Source organism: Diuraphis noxia, unplaced genomic scaffold, assembly GCF_037042655.1.
Source record: "Diuraphis noxia isolate RWA-SAM2 unplaced genomic scaffold, SU_Dnox_SAM2 contig0001, whole genome shotgun sequence".
In the NCBI taxonomy this organism is placed as follows: Eukaryota; Metazoa; Arthropoda; class Insecta; order Hemiptera; family Aphididae; genus Diuraphis; species Diuraphis noxia.
In genome coordinates, this window is record NW_028301711.1 from 42,274,439 (window position 1) to 42,288,752 (window position 14,314).

At 27.0% G+C, this 14,314-nt stretch overlaps 1 pseudogene; it reads left to right on the plus strand.

The window, feature by feature from the left end:
* Positions 1-1,968: 1,968 nt before the first annotated feature.
* LOC149060706 (uncharacterized) lies at positions 1,969-4,370 on the plus strand (annotated as a pseudogene).
* Positions 4,371-14,314: the final 9,944 nt, after the last annotated feature.

Consider the following 14,314-nt stretch of genomic DNA (forward strand, 5'->3'; position numbering starts at 1 on the left):
AGAAAGTACTATTGAAGACATAAGCGTAATTTATAATGATAATGATGTGACGATAACTGAAAGTATGAATGATTCATTGTCAGAAACTGGATTTATTTCTTTATTACCTTCCATTTCATCACCCAAAATATTAAAAGTACCTACACGAAACAGAAGAAACTAAATCTATTACTTTAGAAGATTGTTCGGTTACGTATTTTTCGGGGAATTTAGCATACAAATGTATATCAAAATTTAATTGTGAAATATGCAAAGCTAGTTTAGAATCGACAAAAAATATGAATAATCAAAATCAATTGCTCATATTATATAAAAATTATCCAGATATCAACAAAGATGCGGGTCCTTTGGTTGAAGCACCAACTGATTGTTTTAACAGCATCATAGATCGTGCTTTATATATTTTTGAAAATATTTTTCCAAAATTCTACATCAGAAAAAACTCAAAATGAAATTAATTAATTATTTTAAAGAAGATCAATTAATATCAACATGGATTAATGAAAATTAAAATGCTTGTTTCGAACATAATTCTCGAAAAACTCATCGTATGTAAAATATTTAAAAAAGCGAAACATTTTTCAACAACATCGCATTAACAAAAATTGCAAAATTGAAAATTCTTAATCATATTTAAAATTATACAATTTAATAATGAATAATAAAAATATCGTTATGTATTTTATTTTATTTTTATTAGGTAGGTATATTACTATGAAGTACTAGGCAGTAATATATTTCTTATTATTATGTATTATCAGTGGCGGATTAGCGTTAAGCAAAGTAGGCAATTGCCTAGGGCGGCAAATTTTTAAGGGCGGCAATTTTAGGCCAATATTTTATTGAAAATATACTCAAGGTTTCTTTTTGATTTTCTTATGTACGGTGATTACTTTGAAGGATGGAAAATGAAAATGTTTAATATTTGTATAACATAATATTCTTGTTAATATAATTTCTTCATTATTTTATAATGCTAATACATAACAATAAACGTCCAAGTAAATAATTGAACGACTGCCGGAACGTATATTATCTAAATACTAACCATAGATTACATATTTCGTTTTTTTGTTTTTTTACTAAGTCGTAATGGGGTGGCAAAAAAAATTTGTCTAGGGGTGGCAATTGTGTAAATCCGTCTCTGTGTATTATTATATAGGTACTGTTTTAGATTTTAATAAGTATTAAAATTATATCAATTGATATTATATTATAAGTTATTTTTCAAATATGTACCTACTATTACAATCGCGTTATTATGTATGTAAATTATAGTCGTTTAATCTATTCTGGGTTAACAAAACCTTTGTAATTTTTATCGTATTCATTGTTGGGTATCTAACTAATGTAAATAATATTATTTTCGTGTACGACCAAAAATATCAAGCTCTGGCGTCACGAACTTACGACCGAATTCGGATATTAATAACTAAATTAATAAATGTTATTTTATATAAAAATAGTTGTTCATTGATACAACGCCATCCATCGGCAACCACTATAAACATAATTTTAGTAGCCGAAAATTCCTATACTTTGGCTTATGTGTTTACTATATTATAATCAATGGTATAACTGACAATTATCAACAAAAAAATATGGTTTTGACGCCAAGTTTCAAGTGATCAATATTATAGATCAAAATAATAATAATTCGAAATATGAAATTAGAAGTATTTAATGTCGAAAATCAAAATAAAATTGAAAAAAAAAATAAAATAAAAACATAAAAATATATTTAGGTATAACTATTTTTTTTAAAAACAACTTAAAATAAGATAAAGAAATATTTTCAAAAAAGTTAATTTTTTTAAAATAATAAGTGTCTTATGATTAATACAAAACTTGGTATAACACATTTGCCTGTTTTAATGTTTATATTCAAATATATTTTGATATTAATAAAAAAAAATTAGTTGCCCAGAATCAGCCTCAAATTACACCAAACATTCAGCAGAAAGTTCTATGAGAAGGGCAAGAACATCATCCCTTCCAGTAGTTTCTGATACTTTACATTAACTAGCCAATCAATTTATAGCCGGAGATTTAAATCGATACAGTATAAATGAAGAAGTTATTTATAAAGGTAAACTCATATTATACATAGATATCAATCAATACATATCTGAAGGAGATGTATTATTTTTATTTTTTAGGTTGAGTACTGGATACAAATGGGAAGTATTCAATTGTTTTTGCTTCACAGTCACTAATAAATAATATCCTTACTATGTGTAAGCGAGAGTTGCATGTGGATGCTACGTTTAGAATAGTTCCTTCAAAGCCTAAATCCTACCAACTTCTCACATTACACGGTATAATTGAAAACCATGTAAGTTATAAACTACTTATCAATATTTTATTAAATATCTACTTACATTGTGTTGTTAAATTATTTGTTTTTTTATAGAGTATACCATTATAGTTTATGCTTTGATGGAATCGAAGAAAAAAAGTAGTTATCAAGCAGTGTTAAATTATGTAAAAAATGAACTTCTACCAAACTTTAACCCCCGTAAAATACTAACAGATTTTGAAACTACCTTAAGTAAAACATTACAAGATAATTTTCCTTCTGCAAGACGGATTGGGCGCTGGTTTCATCATAACCAAGTAAATAAAAATATCTTACATTACATTTAAAATTTACAATAGAAAATTGTACGTTTTGAATAATCCATTCAACTCTGTTAATAAGAATATTAACTAGTGAATCTCTTGAGTCTTTTTATATTTTAATTTTAAATTGAAATATGAAAACTTAAGATGAACAAACAATTTAAAATTTAAAAATACTCATAACTTGCTTTAAAATTAAAATATAAAAAGACCTATGAGATTTACTAGATAATATTCTTACTTTTAAGTTTCATGATAGGTTAATACACTCTTGCATTAATTTTAACAATATCCTTTGACATAAATCGATGCTATTGGGTGTAAAAGAGCTTTTATTTTTTTTATATATAGGCACTACTGCATTAGCTTTTTAAAATTCATCAAATTAATTAAATGTCAATTATAAATATTAAAAATGGTATGTTTGTTATTTTATATTTTATATTTTATACTTAGTATGTTATTAGAAGTTTAAATAAGCCTTTAAAATAAAATTAATTCTATAATTTAAGGATTAGTAAAATGATTTAACAATAATACATTAATATAAGTATTGGGTAAAATATTATTCTGATAACTGCGGAATCTAACATTTTTTTTGTTTTTCAAGAAATAATATTTTCACACAGAGTGAAATAGATTATTTAAATCGTACATTTATGTTATTTGTCTGTAAGACAGACAATGCATGCTGTGGGTGCGTAGCTTCATCTAGTTCATCTTAATAGTTTTTAGTACCTACCTAAATGTATATTTTAATAGTTATATAATTATTCTTTTTAGGTAGTATGGAAAAAGATGAAAGCTCTTGGGTATTTAAATTTGGTGAATCAAAATCAACTTGTTATTATGTAAAATGCTCTTTGTACATTAAGCCAGATGATGGTACTGCCAATACTGCCTGGGGATAAAATCAATCAAGGCTTAAGAATAGTATAACGAGATATGCACAAAGAAATGAAATTAATATGAATCTGCTTTCTGATTATTATGAAAGGTAAATGGTATTTAATAAAAAAAAAATATATTTGATTAAATTATGATGGGGATACAAATGTTATTTGTAAATTATAATAAATTATAATTTATTAGGTTTTGGATTGCCAAAGTAGGATGTGATGTTTTATCTGTTCACAATCATCTTGAATCCTTTCACAATAAGTTGAGATATTCTTTTGGAGTGGCTCATCCAAATCTGTGGATATTTCTTAGTCAGTATTTTTATTTTACTTTCGTTTACACATTTTTTTTTTAGGTTTCTAATATAAGTCATATTAATTTATATTAGTAAAAAGTATATACTTTATTTAAATTTTACAGACTTAACTTATATAACATACCATTATATTTTATTATATATAAAATAAAAATTATTGTTGTGGTTATACATAATATTTAAGTATATTTGCTTTTAATTATTACTAAAACGATATTGCTTAATTTATTATGTTATATATAAGTTGTGTAATTTAATGCAAAGTACTTCTATTGTTGTAAACCAACTATAAAATGGATTGAATACGACAAGAAATACTAGAAGAAAATTTATTGCTAACAGTCAAAAAATAAAATATGCTACTCAACAACTAGAACTTGGTCTCATTAATCTCAAAGAATTCTTAAAACGTTGTTCATATTCTGTAGCATCATATGAAGAGAGATTAAGACATTTTTCCCTTCACATTACACACAACAATCAAAATGAAGAAAATTATGAAATTGAAGAACAAGAAGGTAATCCACCATAATGCAGTACCTATGCAATATAAGATGTAACTGGAAGACCTGAAAAATGAAATGACTTGTTCTAATCAATATTTTTTATTTATATTTCTCTACCAATATAATCAATATAATTTATTGAGGTGTACACTACACGTACAGTATAATAGTAAAAGATTTTTATTTTTTTGTTATGAAAATTTATTAATTTGGCCTTTAGGAAACTTTTGATTGTAAAAACATTTATCTAAGTCTAGTAGTTTATTTTTATAATTTTCTAAAATGACAAACTTTTTAAAGTCATTGTTTTAAGAAGTTTAATAGTTATTTTTAGATTTTTATAAATAAGAACTTACCTATTTAAAAATTCTCATAAAATATTTTTTAAATGCTTATACTTTTTGAATTTAAAAGTTTTTGACAAATATAATGAGATTTAAAAATTTATTCTAAGTGAACTTTATGACCTAAATAAATGTTTTTTACAATCAACAATTTTTCTTAATACTAAATTTACAAATTGTCCATTTTGAATTTTTCGAAAAAAATTATATAAAATTTAAAATTTTTATTTCGGTATTAAAAAATAAAAATGTTATACTAACATGTAGCTCAACTGCTTAAGTGGCTGTACATGATATTTAAAAAAAAAAATTAAATATTGTTTTGAATAAAAGTTATTTTATTTATTATATCTTTTTGTTACACTATATAAGTAAACAAATTTAAAGTTACCAACAAATTATAGATAATAATCAAGAACTGGAATATGAATTTGTCGAGAACGAAAGAGGTGAAACTCTAAGCATGTACCTACATAAAAACAAATATCTTATAATAAAATTATTTACTGATAGCTTAATAATGAAGTAGACTGTGATTTTACTTAGGGAATAATATTAGATTAATAAATGATTAAATTACATTTGGATGCAATACTATTATAATTTTAGGTTCTGAAGATGATTTCCTGGAAATAGGTGAAATTCCAGTTGTTAAAGATACTATAGAAAACCAACAATTTTGTTGAACTAGAAATTCCAGAACAGGCAGAACCAGAAGTCAATACTGTTGAAAGTTATTTACATTAAAAGAATAGGTATATTAACTAATCAATTACTAATAACCTATTACTTGATTAATTTATAACTTATTAGCTATTATTTTCAAAGATTCAATTATGACAACAATAAAAAATAATTCTATACAGATTTTTTAAATAATTTCATCAGTTGCATACTAAAAAATAATAATTTTTCCAGATGAAAATGTTGAAGAGCACTATGACAAAATTGAAAATATTCCAGTAAGCCAAAGGAAGCTGGACCACAAATCAATGTTGAGAGTAATAACCTATGAAATATACTTTGAATTAATCAATTATTCTTAACTTTTATCTATAAGAATTGTTTTCTTACAATATTCATAAATTAATATTTTAATATTTTTTCTAGATGAAAATTATTTCATTATTCCAGAGAATAGGAAAATAAATATTTGGCAAGAATTTATAAATGAAACCGATGATGATACACGTGAGGTACTATTTGTCCAAGTACCTCATAACCTGGCTGAACTTTATCCACAGCAAGATAACCAAAATATATGTGTTGTGTGTAGAGTTGCTGAAAGAACACATGCACTTGTGCCTTGTGGGCACAGGGTCTCATGTATGGATTGCTTAGGACAATTACAAGCAACACGATGCCCGATTTGTTATGAAGATTTTAGCTTAGCTTTAAGAATTTGGTAAATGTATGGTTAAAGTAATGTATATAAGTAGGTATATAAGTAACCTATAAAGTATAAATGCACCTATGTATAAGTGATAATAAAGAAAGTACCAATCTTAATTGAACACATTTATTTTAAGCACTTTATACTTTCTCCAAATAAAGTCGATGAATTATTTTAAAAATTAATATACTTTGTTAATTAAAGCAGTATAAAAATATTATATTAATGTATAATATTATGTAAATAAATTGTATTAAATTTTTTTTTTTATCATTGATCTTGACAATTTTTTATAGATATTTTACAATTCGTGGGATTAAATTTGGCAGTTTGTGAACCGAAGAAGGCAAAAAAAGCAAAAAAAAAAAACAAAACCTAAAAAAGACACAAAGCACCTAAAATATTCTGGTAACAATTAATTTAGGCGTACCTACAAGTGCTACAACAAGATTGAAATATTTTTAACATAAATGAATGTAAAAATAATTTACAAATAATATACTAACCTGACTTATGTTTAATAAATAAGTGAACAAGTGAAAGTGAAGTAGACATAAACTTAAACTAATATTTGTAATGAAAATTAATTTATTTTGAGTTCCCTCTAGTAGTTTAATAATACCTTTTACCTACCTACTTTTTATTATTTAATATTTTGATATTTAATTTTAATTAACATCCCACATCGTTTCAAGGTTACAATTTATAACAGTTTGAAGTTGGATATTTTTCCACAAAGCTCTAGTTGACCATGCCTTTAATACATTTTGTTTTATTTTAAAAGTACGTTTTTTTATTACCTACATTGGAATTTGATGGAAAAATCATATATATAGTTAAGTATATTTATTTTCATACATTAGTGTTTGCATATTCCGATTTCCGATTGTTCATGATTAGTATTAAAAATAATTTCGAAAAAGAAAGACTACCTGGCCTTAAATTGTATTTGTTCCGACAACAGTGACATTATGTTATTATAAATAGGCGGTGATTGGGGGGGTGCTTGGGAAGACTTAGCCCTCCCAAAAAGATCGAAGGATCCCCCAAAATAATTGAACATTCTTCAAAGTCACGTGGCCGACCGGACGTTGACAATTTTAAAACAATTTATTATTACCATATATAAATATTATTATAAATTTATTTTTTCAAAGTGCATATCGACGCCCCCAACGAAGAAGGACGTAACTCACTTTTTATCATTTTTCAGTAAATGTTTATCCATTTATCTAATTACGTTTTTTTTTTATTGTTTTCCCGTGAAAACGGCAGTAACTCTATTCTTTCTAGGAGCTTATAAAAGTCAAATAGTTTATAATCTCCCAATATTATCTTACCGCCGAAAACAGACGTATCTTTAGGCCTGCGCGGTTATAACAATTAATCGATTATTCATATAATTAATCGGTTATATCGGTGATTTCACTATAGTTTAAAACACCGATTAATTGCTTTTACGATTAAATCGATTAATATCGATATATCGATCAATCATTAATCGATTTAATCAAAAATCAATTCATTTAAATAGATTATTATAAATTTCATAAGTTATACGTAAAACGTTGGTCACATTGTTTCATTGTTTCTTGGAAAACGGTTGTTTGCACGCCGGCTACCACGCCACGGTTAGTGCCCAATCCAATTGTAGTCCTATTTAGTGTATTGCGTTTTCTAGTTTATTTTGTTAGTTTTATAATTATTATGTTATTTAATTAATTATGCTAGAGTTTTTTTTTAATGTTTTGTCATGTTCAAGTGTTACATCTTAGTGTACTACCGCTCTGCACTACCATCTCAAGTGTACTACCACTTACTCTATCTATAATAAACAAAAATAATAATACATATTGTGTAATTTTTGACTATCCAATAATCAATATTCCAATATCCATTATACATATTAGATCAATATAACTTGCTAGTTATTTAACTCAATTGTTGAATTTTATTATGATATTAATGTATTATTTAGAAATCGATTATTTAATTAATTTATAATGTGATTAATCGATTGATAATAAATCGATAACGGAATTAACTAATAATCCAACTGAAAAGGTATGATGATGAAAATTATAATTAGTTATTATTGTATTCAAAAAATAAAATATTTTAATATTTGTATGCCATATTCTATAATAAACTTAAGTAGTAAGAATAGTTTTTATTTGAATGTACTATTTAGCTAATTTAAAATTATTTTTGTACCTCACTTTAAAGTTTAAATTGATTAATAATAATCTACTAGTAGAGCTTAAATCAGTGACTAAAATGTTTGTAGTTTGCTACTTCAAACCACTTTCCTGCTATAAAAAATAATAGTAATACCTATATAAGTTAATAAATCTACTTAGATAACACCTATTATGTAAAACAATAATAATTCTAACTGGATTTTTAAATAATTGGTATAACAACAAATTTAAAAACCTGCATTTTTTTCCTATATAATAATATTATAAAGATTTAATTATAAGAGTGGGTAACACAAAATAACACATGTTTTATTTGTCCATATAAAAATAGTATAATGAAAATATTAGTAGTAAAAATGATCCTGATGAGTATGACAGCGATAAAGATCCTGAGTATATTCCCTTAGAAAATGTAATACCAGCCGATAATAATCCAACAAATAGTTTACCACTCACTGTAAGTTATACAATAGGTATATAAATATTTTAGCTTTAACCATAGTAATTACATAATTGTTTTATGGGTTTAAATAGGAAGATAGAATACCTAAAAAAAAATGCAAGCCAACTGCAATAAAACGGAATCTTGTAAGAAAATGTTTAAAACATACTATTGATTGGATTGATGTTTAATCTAAATGTCAATTAAACAAAGGAGAGGAACATCTCAACAGAAAGGGACAAAATAGAGATGCGAAGAAAATAGGTCCACCATGTTCTGAAAAATGTAGAATGAAATGTTTTAACAAACTTAGCAGTACTGATCGTAAAACTATTTTTGAATTGTACTGAGGAATATGTGATTATGACAAACAACGTGAGTTTATAGCTAGATATGTAAGAATAGTTCAGAAAAAACAATTAATGATAAGTCCATCTCAGTCACGTAGAAATGTGTCTAGGAAATATTTTATACCTGTACAAAACGAGGAAATCCAAGTGTGTCAAAAAATGTTTTTGCAAACATTTGCTATTTCTTATAAAGTAATAAGCAACATTTTCAAAAAAATAAATACTTCACCAGTTTTACTTGCAGATCAAAGAGGCAAACATTCTAATCGTCCTCATGCCATTAAATACAATGTTAAAAGTTACATAAGACAACACATTGAAAGTTTTCCTGTTATTGATTCTCACTATATTAGAGCTGAATCTACAAGAAAATATCTTGAAAATGGCCTTTCCATTTCTAAAATGCATAGGCTCTATTTAGAATGGATTAAAGAGAAACCTATGACATCAACACAAGATAATTGTAGTAACATCATAAATGTAACACTTAGACAGTATACTGACATATTCAACAATAAATTCAATTTGTCATTTTTTAAGCCTAAAAAAGACCTTTGCGACGAATGTGAGACATATAAACTGGCCAGCATAGAATAAAAAAATAAATTACAAGTTTCATATGATAAACATTTGTCTAACAAAACAATTGCAAGACTGAAAAAAAATTATGATAAAGAAAGGGCAATAAACAACCCTAAATATTGTGTTGCTGTCTTTGACCTACAAAAGGTATTGACTTCTCCTCAGAGTGAAGTAAGTCGTTTTTACTACAAAAAGAAATATGCTACTTACAATTTCACAATTTTTGACATTGGTAATAAGCAGGGTTATTATTATATGTGGACAGAAACTGAAGGTAATAGAGGATCAAATGAAATAGGAACATGCTTGTTAAAATTTATTGAACTTTTAAAGGGTAGAGGTGTAGAAGAATTCACTTTCTACTCTGACAACTGTGGAGGACAAAATAGGAATAGATACATTTATTTTTTGAGAAAGGGCACATACAAAATGAAGGTGACAGTATGCATGCCAACATTGAATGTGCTAAAAAAGGCAAAATAATATACGTCCCATCTCAATGGATGACTTTGGTAAGATGTGCCAAACTCAAGAACAATTTATATGTGGTTTACGAATTGTCCAATGAAGACTTTTTGAACTTTAAGCCATTAGTTGAAAATAAAGAGCTAAATTGGAAACTATCAACAGAAAAAGAAATAATAAAGTGGAATAATATAAAGGAAATAATGGTATCATACAAAAGTCCTTTTATTTTAAATATAAAATATGATTACAATGATACAGATTTTGTTACCGTTGACCTAATTTTGTCGAGAAACAAGGGAAGACATCAAAAACGAACTATCCCAATAAAAGCTTATGAAACAAAAATTCCAATTGAATATCTTAAAAAAAAGATCTTGTATCCCTGTATGATAAAGGAGTAATCCCTTCCATGTTGAAAGTATTGAAATATAATATTATTATATATAAATATTAAAATATGCGAATATGCGAATAATATGAATTTAATCTACCAGCTGCTACAGTAGTAATAATAACAAATAACAATATAAATATAATATTTTAAATGTGATGAGACCATACGCATGCGTACAATACACGTTGGGGTAACGAGTGATGTAGTCGCGAGTCTCTTGTCTACGTTGTCGTCGGCAGAGACGATATCTTGTTTAGAGTTGTGTTGTAGTAATCTCAGCTGTGAACAATGTATAGTGTAATAGTATTATGTCGCTGCCTTTAGTGAACCCAGCTTAAAGGTCACGTGTTTTGGAAAATAGGGTTTTTAATGTGACTATGAATGTTCTATTACTTAAGCAAGATTTTAAATGGAGACTATTTTATTAAGCTAAAATAATAAGTTGTCATGCCAAACAATTTTGAATATTGAGCTACGTCATAGAAAAGCACTAAGCAATATTTTTTTATTTCAAGTGATATTGTAATGTAGTCCACTATATGATGAAGTTGGTGGAATATAGTATGTTTGGCTAGAAATCTTGAAAGTCAGAAAGGGTGTTATGTGAAATATCCGTTAGTCTCTTTAGAGAAGCTTTCAAACATTTCTCCCAATTTTTGTTGGTCTATTAGTTTCAAGCACATTAGATTTCCTGATTTAATTATAGATATTATATAAGTACTGTAAATTGTCTCAATATAGCACAAAAGATGTAGGGGAGGAGATTGATGGTTTTTGGTGGCCAGTTTTTAACTGCTTTAAGTTTCAGAGATGATTAGGTGACTTATTGTTTTTAAGTTATTTTAAAGTTTGATAGAACTTTATTTGGAGGGGTAGGTGAGACAGGTTTTCCCATGGGCAAAGACATAGAGATGATTTTTTTTACTCGAAGGAGTTAAGAATCATCATAAGAAATGTTGTAAGGTTTAAATGCATTGCTAAAGTTGTTAGCCTGTAGATCTGATCTTTCATTATCAGTGGTAGCAAAGTTGACATTTTGATAGTGTTGATGAAATAATAAATTTGTGCTTTAAAAGTGATTTTATTTTTCTCCACAGAGCTTCATTAAAGGATGATATAGATTGAACTTTGTTGTCAAGTATTTATTGTCTGGCATTTTAGAAAAATGAGTTCCATAATGAATGGTTAAGGGATGGTGGGCAGTTTTTAAGACTGACAGAAAAGAAATTTTCAAATCACAAATGTGTGCACAGGAAGTGTTTAATTGTGTGTAAGAGAAAATCATTGCTCTCCCGCACGTGTATGTACAAAATTACTTTATCAGTGAACATAAAACAATTTATGCTAATTTATTGTGTAGTTTTTGTTCAGCGCACCGATAAACATAATAATGTGATAATATTTTGAATTCGTTTTAATGTCAATTTGAGATTCGTCAGTCCACATTTTAAGATTTCTAATTTGAATTCCGAATAATCAAAGTTTGAAAACTCCGAAATTTCAAATTGTTCAAACTAAATTTTTAGTTGTTGTGGAATGGGTGATTTAATTGAGGAAATTGAACTGACCGATATTAAGTAGACATAAAAACAAATTCAAATCAAATTTTTTAATTAATACGTAACTCCAGGATAAAAGACTATTGATAAGTTTTGGCTAAAATTATAGTCCTTCGCCGATTTCCTTAGGGCAGATAACTTATTTTCAGTAATTTTGTTTGAGTTAAATATTTCAACGAATACAGTAATTAGGAAATGAGGGGGATGCGAGAACAAAACGAGTTTTGATCGATCGAATAGTTCATTATTAACGCGAACAGGTTATGTTAGGTTAGGAAATATGATACAAAGGATGAAAATAATTTTATAGTTCTAGCTTTAACGTGATCAAAAAAAAAAAAAAAATAGAATTTAATTAAAGTTTTTAGGTTTTTGTTTGTGGCACGTATCATCATAAATCATCATTAAATATAAACATTCTTAAAAACGAAACAAAAAACCAGAAAAACTAGAAATAGCATTATTTTTAAAGAAGTTGTTAAAAATATCAAAAACAAGCACTTAAAAATTTCATTATTGAATGTGTTGTAACATGATATACGCTTCCATAGATTCTGCTAGATTTCATGTCAAACCATAAAAATAAGCAAATTCTATTAGTCCCGTATCCCTGTAAATTATTAATAATTTTTATTTTATTGAAATAAAATATTTAATACATAGTAGTCACCACTTATAGCGTTCACGTTTGTCCGAAAATATTTTAATTACTATAACCAGAAATCATTTTAAGCGGTGATTCAATAAGCAGGTAAAAAGTAACCTTCCTGGAACCTCGCCTTAAGTGGCTGATTATTAGAGGCGACCATCGTAGTATATAGTATACTAATGATTATTATGTTATTTAACCTTGAGTTAATGTATATCATAAGTATTTCATTATATACTCTATTGATGTCAGGCGTCAAATATTCAAACAAAATAAAAATATAAGTTGGCGATTCCAAGTATTTTTATGCCGTATTTGACTTTCACACCTTGTGTAAATTCTATAGAATATAGATTGTGTTAATTTCTCCTGTATCCGGATCAATGAAATGATGCTGGTTATTTAGGTTTCATGCATATATTCATTGTCACTTAAGTTAGTATATAATATAGACCCTAGCTTTATTCGTCTGAGAAAATTGTAGACCCATCTTCTACTTCATATTTAATAATGGAAGACACGAACAGTATTGTCTGAATACCAAAAGCTCTGTACTCGTCACCCATATTTTGTATGATACTGAGGTCATATACCTACTCATATGTGTAAAGCATAATGCATAAGTTGTTGAATGAATCATTTATGGTTATGTTTATAAAGTAATATAATATAATAAATGTAGTTAAATTTAATCTGTGTCTACATCGTGTTTGGTAGTCTTCTTCAAAACCTTGGGATCTTTTATCATACATGATTTGATATAAGCCGGTTTGGGACGCGGATATAGTTACTCTGGTTGCACAACGGCCTATATTGGATCATAGAGATGAGCAGTGCCGAATGCTCATATCAAATCTGACAAAAAGACGCGTTCTACTAGCGCTCTCTACAGCCATTATTGTAGAACTCTTATATCATGTTACCATACTAATAATAATAATATTAAACAATAATTAACAAATAAATAAATAAAATTCATTAATGTATTATAAAATATTTTAATGGAATGTTAAAAAGCAACGACTTACAAACATTGATGTTGTACATTAATTAGGTATACATTACCTATTGAGGCGCTAATGTGAAGTGACTTTATTTTAATTCTTGATAAGAACATCCAAAGCCATCATATCCGTTTTCATCGTGCAACCACAACATCATATCTGTGGTTTGGGATACACTAGTGGAATTGTTCAAACAGCTTATCTGATGTCCTACGTACATTATTGTATCCAGTTTGCTTCATACTGTATGTATAATATATATAATAAACACGAATACACGTGTGTTATTGTTCGGTGGTGCTACGGTAGGTTATCCAGTACCTATCCAATCGGACATTTACCCCCACTTGTTGCGTTAGGATCAAGTCACATACATATTCACATTTATCATGACTTGTGGAATGCGGTAGGTAACCTACAAACTACACCGAAAAAAAAACCTGATGACTTGTTGTTACTCGAATGTTTCAATAAAAAATTATTGCGCATTATTCATTTATTCATTCGTCGCGTATATTTCTCGTACAAAAATATTTTAGTTTTACTGAAAACGCTTCAATTGATGATTGCTGATTTCAATCCAT